Here is an 11,506-nt window from a genome sequence, read left to right on the forward strand (position 1 = left end):
GAGTGGAAAGGAAATTACGACGATTCTACGATAGTCGGAATCAAGCTTTCATCAAGGCTTCTCAACCCCCTCTAATGGAGGTTTAGCCTTGAATCATTCCGCAATCATTTCCATTTAGATTAAAACTAAACATAATATAAAGCATTAAAATTTACTTAATTAAACAATAATGGAATCTAATTAATAACTAAGAATTGAATGATAACAAGAATTGAAATTAGATCTAATAAATTGTAAATGACAAAAATCGAAATTGATAAAGAATACTACTTTATTGATCTAATCAAATTGAAGAGCAAGATTCAAAGGTTTAATCTAATACAATAATTTAAATGGAACTAAAATTAATTAAAACAATTAGATCTAGATCTAGAAGCTATTCTAATGGCTACTTTCTATTCTAAGCTATCTACCCTAATTCTCTACTAAATAATCTACCATTAACAAAGAGCTAAGCTTTTGTTTTTATACATTCAGATCCAAAAATCGTGCATGGGCTTGGAGCCATGTTTTGGGCCTGATTCACAAAACCCAATTCTTTCAGTCCAAAAAGGCCTCTTCAGCTAGATTCGGCTTCAACAGACTTTTCGTCCACTTCTGCTCCTCTGATTGGGTCAAGGCTTGGACCATTGCAAAGCTCTTTCCGAGTCGGTCGTTTTGACATAAGATAGGCCCAATTCCGAGGTCTGAGTCCAAAGATATGGCATTCGGAAGTTCTGCTGACTTTTTTGCTCCTTTATCTCGCTAAAGTGGCACATTTACGCACATAATGGACTTTGAAGCCGAAATGCATAAAAACACGTGTCGGTATTAACTCTTACTTATTATTCACATAATTGGTCTAACAATGATTATTAAGGGGTTAAAACTACGAGTTTTAGGCTCTTATCGACCACAGTACAACCTAGGTTTAGCCACGGTCATTAGTCGCTTGCCGGGGTCCAACGCCCAAAGTCGTAACAAAAGTTTTTAAGTGGCCGTCGGGTATTGTTTGTGTATTTTGGGTTTACTTAGCATTTTGGCCACGGTTGTGTCCATCGTTTTAGATCATCGTTAGATTAGACTTGGTTTTGATGTTGGGTTAAGATCTAATGAAAACCCTCGTGAAAAATAAGGAGGAGCCATGAAAACCACTACCAAAAATCGAAGAAGAAGACTTCGAGTGGTTCTCCGGTTTGTTTCCTTTCTTTCTCTCCTTTATAAACATGAGCTTCTCTTCTCTCCTCTAATAGATCTTCCCTTCCCCTCTCTATCTCTTTTACCCAGGCTGAAGATCGAGGACAGGCATTTAGTTTTTTTTTCTCACATACTCTCTCTCACACACTAGGGTCACGTGTACTAGGTTCAATTTCACTCTCATATTCGTTTTCGTTTTTACTTATTTTGATGTTAGATGCTAATTTAGGGTTTTCTAATTTTAATTGTTTATGTTGTTATATGCTATTTATTTGATGAAATAAGTGCCATGAATACTATATGTTGTTATGCTAATTCTTATGCCACCGACACTGTTATCAATAGAACCTTGCTTGTTTAGGATGTTCATGAGAGATTTCAAACCGAATCCCATTCTGAAGTAATTGGGCACTTTAATGAGCGCTTCATATTATCTCTCGCGTCCTGCAAGTCTTGTGTTGTTATGGACGATTAACTGATCAATATTCTACCGATTTCATTAAATCTCAATTTTGAGGAGGTATGTTTCTACCATTTGTTTTAAATATTTTTTTTAACATTTTCTGAGATACGATGTAGTAACTTACCTGTTTTAGTGAATATCAAAATAGATATAACTAGGATCCAAAATGACATGCAACCTGCAACCTCCACCCTACCCACCATTGCTGCTGTCTGCTTTTCCATTAACAATTAACATGTATTTTCGATTTATTTTGGTCTTAATTCTTTGATTAATGGCTGTTATTAGTAGCTATATTCAGCCTTTCCTCAAGTTCAAATGAAAGATTCTCAAGAGAAGCATGTGGTTTCAAGGAAACCATTCAGAATTCCATGAATAAACAAAATTCTCAAGGCCCCAACCTTTACTGAACCTCTGTCGGTGTGTCTCAAAGATACTAAGAAGAGAGCTAGAAATAGAAGGAGTAGAGGAAAAGGCAAAGATATTCAGGTGGTGGAGAATTTGAAAGAAATAGGGGTTCATCATGATCTTCAGGTGGAACCTTTGGTTTCGAAAAAAGGTCTTACGTTTCACCGTAGGCGGGTTCTGGACAAGCCGGGTACTAAATGCATTGTCAAAGCCAACCATTTTCTTGTAGAGTTGCCAGACAAAGATTTGAATCATTATCATGTAAGTACTTAGTAGTAGCATTCTTATTTATGATTGTTGCAAATTTGTGTGAATTGGTTAAAACATTTTTTATTGTTTTCTGTTGGTTTAATTTACTAATATATATAGGTAGCAATAACTCCTGAGCCTGTGGTGAGTTCACGTAGATTGAATAGAGCTATAATGGCTCAGTCGGTAAAGCTTTATAGAGAGTCTGATTTGGGTATGAGGCTTCTTGCTTATGATGGAAATAATAGCCTTTACACTACTGGATTACTTCCTTTTACGTCAAAGGAATTTCGTATAACATTGGTCGATGAAGGTCATAATATTAACGATGCCAGGTTAGTTTTCTAAAGTTTAGATTTTTTTATTGGAGTAGAAGATTGTTCAATGCAAGAGCAAACTATCTTTTAGTGAGGTTCAATTGGTATTGTTTTCCCCAATAGGAATAACATTGGCCCCTAGTATCAATCTGTCAAATACTCTACTCTAACGAATTTCATTATTTCCCCCGTTACTACTTACTCTTTCCCAATTATACATTATTCAAAAATGTAATAACGAAATGAGATGTAGAATGACCTGATTACAAGTCACTAATCATTTTTAGTGTAATCTTCACTTACCATAAGCCAATGTCATCGGACAATTAGCCTAAACAGAAGTCTTATGCAATGAGTGGGGAAAAGGGGGCCGTGGGGGAGGGAGGGCGGGGATGTAGTGTTTCAATGGGGATTTATATCTGATCGACTGTCAACTCTTTCGAGTTCGGTGCCGAGTTTTTAGATTGGATGAAAAGGAAAAACAGTGAATTCAGGTAAAAAACTTGGGAGATTCAGTGTTCTTGTTTGGTGACAATCCTGGATTGAAAGGAAACTGCTTATTACTTCCGGATTATATGTTTAAGCCCAGAGAAAAACATATAAAAGTGTTCAACATAGAGGATGCTACTTTTGGATCATCGTTACAGTTATTTTGGCATCACAGCTGCAGTATTAGAATAACTACAGAGAGCATTAGAGGTACTTGATAGTCTGCTGTACCTAGGAAGTTTATTTTCATTTCTTTTGATGATCTATGCAAATATATAACTATGAACCCTTACATCAGTATTCTTGAGGAATAAATATTGTTTGCATCACTTTATTGGAGCATCTCTTTACGAGTTTTTATTAAATTTAGTTTAAAATTCTTAGCCTAGTTTGACCATGGACCTTGTTCGTAATTGTAACAATACCTCTCCTTAACATATGGGAAATGAGACTGCAATGGTTTTTCTCCTCCATGTGTTGTAAGAGAAAAAAAAATTGAACAATTAGAGCAGCTAGTTATGCTACCTACAAAAATGATAAAATTTGCTTCCTTCATGCTAGGGTTGTTGCGGGGCATTACTCCATAATATGACCAGATTAAAGTAACTGTTCTCTAACTTAATTGACCCAGTACTACTTGCAGTTTGGAATCATTTAAGGATACAAAGCTGCTGACCTTTGGTTCACTTTACAATCATCTGAAGGTTCTAATTTAGGCTTTTTTGAAAGCAGACAAAGGGAATTTAAGGTGACGATCAAGTTTGTTGCTCGTGCTGACCTACAACACTTACATCAATTTCTGGCTGGAAATGCTGATACTCCTCAAGAAGCTCTACAAGTTCTTGATATTGTCTTAAGGGAACTGTCCACCCAAAGGCGAGTTTCTTAAATTCTATAACATTCTCTCTGGTGGTAGTTGTTATTCTAGCACAAAGATTTTTCGTTAAGAGGTGCATTGATGTGATTAATCCAGATTGTACATCTCATAGACTACTTCTACACGGCGGTGGATAGTCTTTTCCATTTCTGTTCCCTCGTGTGTAAGATAGTTAACATTGGCTAATTAAGGTCATTGATTTGCCAGAAGATGAAACAATAGAAGGCGAATGGAAAACACATTAGTTAGAATCAAAATCTATTGAACAATGATCCTATATGAATTAGGACTGTTTTCATAGGTTGCTTTCTTTTACGTAAGTTTTTACGTCAAGTGTGTAACATTAGAGCATGTTGATGTGGTGAAATACATTCAAGTTGAACTGCTTCACACCACACCTCACCCTACTTATTAAGAGATAACCCTACAGTTTGGAAGATGCTAGAGTATCACTTAATTATTAAAATACCACCTTGCCACATGTTTGCACAGGTTATCCCTGTTGGACTTGGTCATTTTTTCTAGGCTATTACATTGATGTAAATTTTTACTTATTGTTTCCTTTATTCTCTCGTCTTTTTGTAGTTTTATGTGGCTAATGGAGAGCTATCATGTCAAATGTATTAGAGATTTGCAGACCTGGGTCTTGGTGTGCCTTTCAACATTGCATCTTATGCTCTTCTCACATGCATGATTGCTCGTGTTTGTGGTATGTGTTGTTCATCTTTAAAACCTAAATTTATTTTGTCAGCAATTTTAAGCTTATCGCATGTTCCTGATCAGTGCAATAACTAATGATGTATCACAGTATCAGTAGTATCAAGAATTATTTATGGGAGTCCCCAAATAATCGACCTTAGAATAGCTAGGCATGGCCTCTTTTACAATGATGATATTGCATATGTAATGTTGTGTACTCTTTGCACTTTCCTAATAATCACACATCTAAAGGCAGACTTGTTAGTTTTGCTAGAGAACAAGTTAACGAAAAGGAGAGAAGAAAGACATAAGGGTTGAAGAGATCCTTTTCTCCTTTCCCAGTTTTACTTTTGTCGAGTACACTTTTTATTGGTTTAGTAATGTGATAATTTTCATTAGTTACTTCTGTAATTGGCTTTGTTTTCCTTCACACCCCGATGTTGTTCCTGGTGATTTTATCCATGTTATTGGGGATGCTCATGTCTATAAAACTCATGTGAGGCCTTTACAGGAGCAGCTTCAGAGGCCCTAAACCATTCACAGTGAGCAAAGGCTGGTGCTGATATTTATTAGTGTTTTGTATTATTAATCTTTCTATTTGATGATGACTGAATCTTAAATATCGACTTAACTGTGAAGATGTGTGTGTAGTTCAAGTTCTAATGATTGATTTTATATGGTTTTAGCTATATCTTCAATGCCTGTCCTACTGTCCAACATGATGAGGTACAAGCAAGCGAACCGGAATATGTGGACTTTGATCCAAAGAAGTTAAGGTGTTGTTTAGATGGCTAGGAATATAGTCTATCGAGTTTGGGCGCTATGTCTGGTGATGTTTTCATTTTGTTGGGGGAGTCCTAATAATATTTCAAGTTTCTTAAAGAGTACTATATTTTTTTCTTTATGTTAGATTGGATTTCAAATGGAATCTATGATGTAAAAACGTTCATGTCAAGTACACATTATGTATGAAATGTTAAATTGTGAAGAATTATAATTTTTGTGGGTTTGAATGGAATTATATATCTTTGTATGAATTACAGGTGTTGTATAAAGGCGCTGTAATCATATTTTTTTTACCCAATTCAAAACATTTGCCACGGCTTAGAACCGTGGCTAAATTATTGATCTAGCTCAAGAAAAACAATCCCCACGGTTCATCTAAGCATTGGCCACGATTAACAACTGTGGCAAAAGGGGTATCTGCCACGGCCTATGGAACGGTCCAAAACCGTGGGCAAAAATCAAGCTTTGGCCACAGCTAATAGCCGTGGCAAAAGGTTAGCCACAAAGATTGGGCAATGTGGCCATAACGCCATAAACCGCAAAGGGGGCTTTAGCCACGGTCTATGGCCGTGGCAAATGCTCAGTATTCTTGTAGTGATATGCACAATAGGAATATATAATCTACTATCTATATACTAAAATAGATATCTTTATGAGAGATTTCTCTCTCCTAGGTGTCACTCTAATATGAGAGATCATTTTTTCTCTCTTAAGAGTTGTGGTGATGTGGATATCTACTTTGCACTCTCTCATAAGAGTTTATCAACTGTAAACTACATGTCTTAAAGCATTCCAAGTATAGAAACGTTGATTATCTTTAAGTAGCAATTATTTCATAAAAAATAGGAAATATCTTATAATTACCCCACAAAACATGTAAGGAATCCTCTTTCAATTTGGAATTTATATCAATTATTTTATAAAAATATAGGAAAGATAGCCTCTCTTCAATTCTCTATATTAAAAGTTGACAGTTTCTATCCTATGTGGCAATTTCTTAGTACTTGGCTATGACACGTGGATCACTTAATTAAGGAAAGTTCCTAAGCAGTACAACTCTCTCACTCACTAACTTCACATTAACCAACTCTCTCAAACCCTTCGCACTTCTCAAACTTCCCAAGATTTAAGAGAATCTCTTGGACACTCTGTTCTTGGTAAAGACGATTTCTCTCTGGCAAAGTAGTAAGGAAATCACAACTTTACAATGTGAATTACAACTTTACAAAGCCGTTTATCCAATTCATTTCATATATGTTTATAAGTTCTTCATCTATATGGTGAAAGGTACACTGAAATTAGGTTGTACGTGCTTTGCTACAATACTTACATATTTCAACGTCAATATTTAGTTGAGATTCCATCGAAGTGTCCATTGGAAAATTTGAATTCCTTAATTATGTCTTCAAAGCTGTCGGCATGCTAATGTGCTACAGATTGCTTACGTCAATTTTCATTATCTTGCACTATTGGATTATAAGAGTGATACTTTTTTATACTGATTACTAAGCTTTTTATTCATGTTCAAAACAAAGCATTTATAAGCTAAATTTCTCATACATCTTAAATATGGGAAGGGCCATGAATTATAATAATCTACAACTTCTTGAAATTCATAATAAAATAATAATATTTAGTTGGTAAGTTATTGGAATTTGCTATGGTTGCTTATATATTATAGCAGAGAAACTAAACAAATAAATATTAAGAAGTATAGTAACAATTGCGAGCATGTGAAGGAATGTAATAATTTGGTGGCCTGGCAGTTGCTTTGTTATAAACCGAGAAAGGTTTCTAGATCAAACACTCATTGCACTCCCATTCGGGTTAAAAACATCTCTAATATTCAAAAAATAGTGGAAGCATAATTGACCCTATAAGTGAAGTATGTTTGAAGAGTCATATCGAAATCACAATCGAAAATGCCCACCTTTTGAAACCCCCAACCACAAAGTTGATTATAAAAGTGATAGTTAAACTTGATGACTAGAGAAGAAAACTTGGATTAATCTGTGAGATTTAACAAGAATAACGTGCGTCCTATGTTCGTGCAATCCAACTTGCTTGGGAAGGTGAGTCCAATTTAGTTACTAAATAATATAGCTCTTTCTCGACTGGTTAGATTTGTAATAAAGTTAATGTTTGAGTACTCACTTTAGATTTGTACTCGAAATTTAGTTTGTTTTTTGTGAGTGTTACTTTATTAATCTATCACTCTTGTTGTATATTTGATGGAATTATGATTGACATTCATCCATCACTCCTAAATACATTGCGCTTCTACTATGATAATCAACCTTGCACTGTCATATATCACCTTTCTAAGTCATGTTCGTCATTTACATGTATATGCCTTTGCTCAATTTTGGTAGTCTTTTACTTCTATATGTGTAATCAGGAAATTGGAGATAAACCTATTTGAAATTTCAATTTTGTTGAGTTTGGTTGTTAATTAAGATGAATTATTGAGGCGTTGGCATTATATACTGTGTACCTGGTTGTTAAGGACTTTTTGTTTTTTGAATTTTGATAATTTTAGGTTTCGATGGATGTGGGGGTGACACCAGCGTTCACTAAGGTGAGGAATTCGAAACAAGGACTGACTGCATGTGAAGGTCCACAAAGATATGAAAATGAATGCAAGGAATCACCAAGGTATATGCTTCTCTGTTTTATTTCATTCATTCTCAAATCATGCATATTATTGTTTTTTTTTTAGATTGTACGGTTTCTAAATTGGATTTGTAGAGATAACGTATTTTTTAGCATCTGGACTTATACGGTAATTGGTTCAAAGATTTTCCAGGTTCTCACCTATTTTTTAGTAGATTTTGGATTTGTAGAGAATATCTTAGGTGGAAATTTAGCTTTCCCAGTAGAGAGTAACTCTCATTCCAATTATAATAACTCTCCCACATGGTTTCCTATTTTATTTTAGTACAAACATTTGAGCCTTTTGAGGTTCTATTTATAAGAGAAGAGACTCAACTTAGCACAACAATAGTAGATTGGAAGTACCTTTCTTGAATTTGCAGCATGAGGTACCGTCAACATGCTTCAATCCTTATTCGGATTGGTTGATTTTAGTGCAAAAGATATTTGTGCTTTTGTTTCCTATATAAAATCTAAATAGTTTTGGATGTTTAACAAATTTAAGGAAGGGCAAGACTCTTCACAAAGCACTCCTAAGCAACGTGGGAGGCTCTTTCATTGGGAAATCGATGGATAGTAAGGAAACTGCATAACATTCCATTCTAAAAAGAGTTGTACTTATAATAGGAAAAACATTTATAAGCTAAATTTCTCGTACAACTTAAATATGGGAAGGACCATGAATTATAATAATCTACAACTTCTTGAAATTCATAGTAAAATTCTAAATTGGTATGTAAGTTATTGGAATTCGCTATGGTTGCTTATATATTATAGTAGAGAAACTAAACAAATAAACATGGAGAAGTACATTAACAATTGCGAGCATGTGAAGAAATGTAATAATCTGGTGGCTTGGCAGTTGTTTTGTTATAAGTTGAAAAGGGTTTCTAGATCAAACACTCATTGCACTCATATTCGTGTTACAGCCTTACGGGTTAGTGATACAGTCCCCACCGCAGGGGCGGATTATATGGATAGGGTGGATGTACCCCCCCTATATGGGCTACCCTTGGTATTGCACATGAAAGTTATTATTGAATTTGTATTGTGCTGTGATTTTGAATTTGCATCACAGAGGGTGCTAGTGGGTAAATGCATGTGCCAAAAAAAGATTATGGGAAATGCAATCGTTGAACCCCAAAATACAAGATACTTAAACGTCTATTGGGTTGGACTTGGGGTTTCATGATTTTGTACGATAAGTTTTTGGAATTGGCACCAGACAACTACTTCACCAACATCAAGTTTGATGAACTAGAATGAATGAGCATTTTAGAGGGATGGAACTACATTTGAACTTGCAGTAGCTAAACAATCTTTATTCAATATACAACAAAATTTGGTTAAACATTTTTTGGTTGTAGGAATTTTAACTGATTTTGGAGTAAAATGTATCTAAGTTTAAAATCTCTTAAGAGTATTATACTAATAATTGATAGATGGAAATCTTGGATGGTTATATATGCAACTAATAATTCTTTGGTCCAAAAGAGTAAATAGTGTTTGTATGAATTATTGTTACACTGATTTTTGTGGCTCTTTATTCATACCATCAAACTTAACCCTTTCAACATTATTGCAATGTTCAAAAAATTTTGGTACTATTTTTTCATTATAAACTTCATTTTGCAATGTGTTTGTAGAAGTATTGAGAATAGATTAGTCTACTATAAGAAAGTAAAAGGTGGAATAAGATGGAGTATTTGAACATTTTATTGCAGGTTCAAGGTGTGTGCTAGAATATAAACTAAACCCGTTAGTGCTCCAAGTTTGGAAGGGGAATGTTATTTGAAAGGCACACTCTTCTTCCATCCATTTGATTATTAGATTGTTCAAATTTGAACCATTACTCATTTTACCCACTCAATCTAACGTTAACACTTTGACATGTTTATATTGACGAAAGACATAGAACGACATGATCTTCTCTTCTATTCATGTTGTAATTGAATTGAATATGTTTTGTTACTTTCATTTAAGTGTATTTTGTATATGTATAAAAACAATCAATATAGGAAAAGAAAATATACTTGGGGGAGCAAGTTGATAAACACAAAAACTGTAATATAAAACCTTGTATAGATATAGCAATTTGGTTAATTATGTGTTTAATAATCATGAATTAATTGTATTTTCGTGCTTTTACAGGTTTTCGCAATGAAAAAATGAGGATAAAGCAAGTACTTAAGCACATAATAGTGTCTACATGAAGTATTCTGATTTAGCCCATGTGAAACTCCATGAAACCTGATTAAAGCCCAGGACTCAAACATGACATTTCTAGGTCAGAACAGGGTTAACGTGCCAAAAAACATCAAACTTCCGACAAACATATATCTTCTAAACCTAGAGACTCTAACTTTGACAAGTGAACCATCAGAATGATCAGTGCGACAAGCTCTATCTAATGCCAGATTTTACAGAAAATCAACAATCGGACCCACCACTGAACATAGTATGTGGGCCCACTATGAGGACCTACAGAAATTGGTTGCTCATGACCAAGCTCACACGTCAAGTTATCATCATGTATGCCCACGTGAAGCAAACTCTCAAAATCAAACTCTCAAGTAAAAAAATTCATTATTGCACTTAAGACTTTTGTGCACACTTAAGTCTTGATTAGGTGGCAAACAAAAGTCTTGATTAGGTAGGAAGCAATATTCTTGATTAGAACAAAAAAAATCAAAACTATGCATTAATAATATGGTTGTGTTTTGAAAATCAAATAGAGAATTGAATGAGATGCTTGATTCATATGGGTGAGGAGAAAAATGAAGCATTCCTTTATGCTTAAAAATGAAGAGCCTTAAGGACTCACAAGCTTTTACTTTCTAGTATTTTTTTTTTTTTTTTCCCTTTACTCCATTAGAGAAGTTTAACTTTCTTTCCAAGCTTTCACGTTTTTCTAAGTTTGTTTTGTAAGTCTAAACCTTGTAAAAGTTTTCATTCTCAATTACTAATAAAAAATTTCTTTGTAAATTAGAATATTCTCTCCTCTTTTTATAATTTTTCAAATTAAATCTCTGCATATTCTAATGATCATGAGCTAAAAGCCTCCCTGATAGAGAGTTAATGATGCTCATGTGAATATTAAACTCCGTTTTAGGAGACTTGGATTATTGCTTAGGAACATATGTTGTATTTGACATCTTGTCACAAAATGAGTAGTGTATTATTTGAGGATAGGAAAAGAATCAATCTGTTTTAGTGATTTGATAGATGTTTCAGTGATTTGTTATTAGTAAGTTGGGATGTGGTGATTGCTAAATCACCATATTAAAAAAAAAAAAAAAAAAAAAAAAAAAAAAAAAAAAAAACTATTATACAAGTTAGAGTTTAAGATAATTCCATTTGAAAATAAAAAAAATTACGGATTAATATCAT

At 34.2% G+C, this 11,506-nt stretch overlaps 2 long non-coding RNA genes across 2 annotated transcripts; both read left to right on the plus strand.

Moving 5' to 3' along the window:
• The first annotated feature begins 2,236 nt into the window (after positions 1 to 2,236).
• On the plus strand, positions 2,237 to 3,972 carry LOC147513017 (uncharacterized). Its single transcript, XR_015217319.1, has 3 exons — positions 2,237 to 2,312; positions 2,421 to 2,631; positions 3,835 to 3,972. It is a non-coding gene; the product is annotated as an uncharacterized LOC147513017 (long non-coding RNA).
• A 385-nt stretch (positions 3,973 to 4,357) lies between these two features.
• LOC147513018 (uncharacterized) lies at positions 4,358 to 5,669 on the plus strand. The gene is made up of 2 exons (XR_015217320.1): positions 4,358 to 4,688; positions 5,365 to 5,669. It is a non-coding gene; the product is annotated as an uncharacterized LOC147513018 (long non-coding RNA).
• The last annotated feature ends 5,837 nt before the right edge of the window (positions 5,670 to 11,506 follow it).

The sequence above is a fragment of the Coptis chinensis genome, chromosome 3 (assembly GCF_015680905.1).
Source record: "Coptis chinensis isolate HL-2020 chromosome 3, ASM1568090v1, whole genome shotgun sequence".
NCBI lineage: Eukaryota > Viridiplantae > Streptophyta > Magnoliopsida > Ranunculales > Ranunculaceae > Coptis > Coptis chinensis.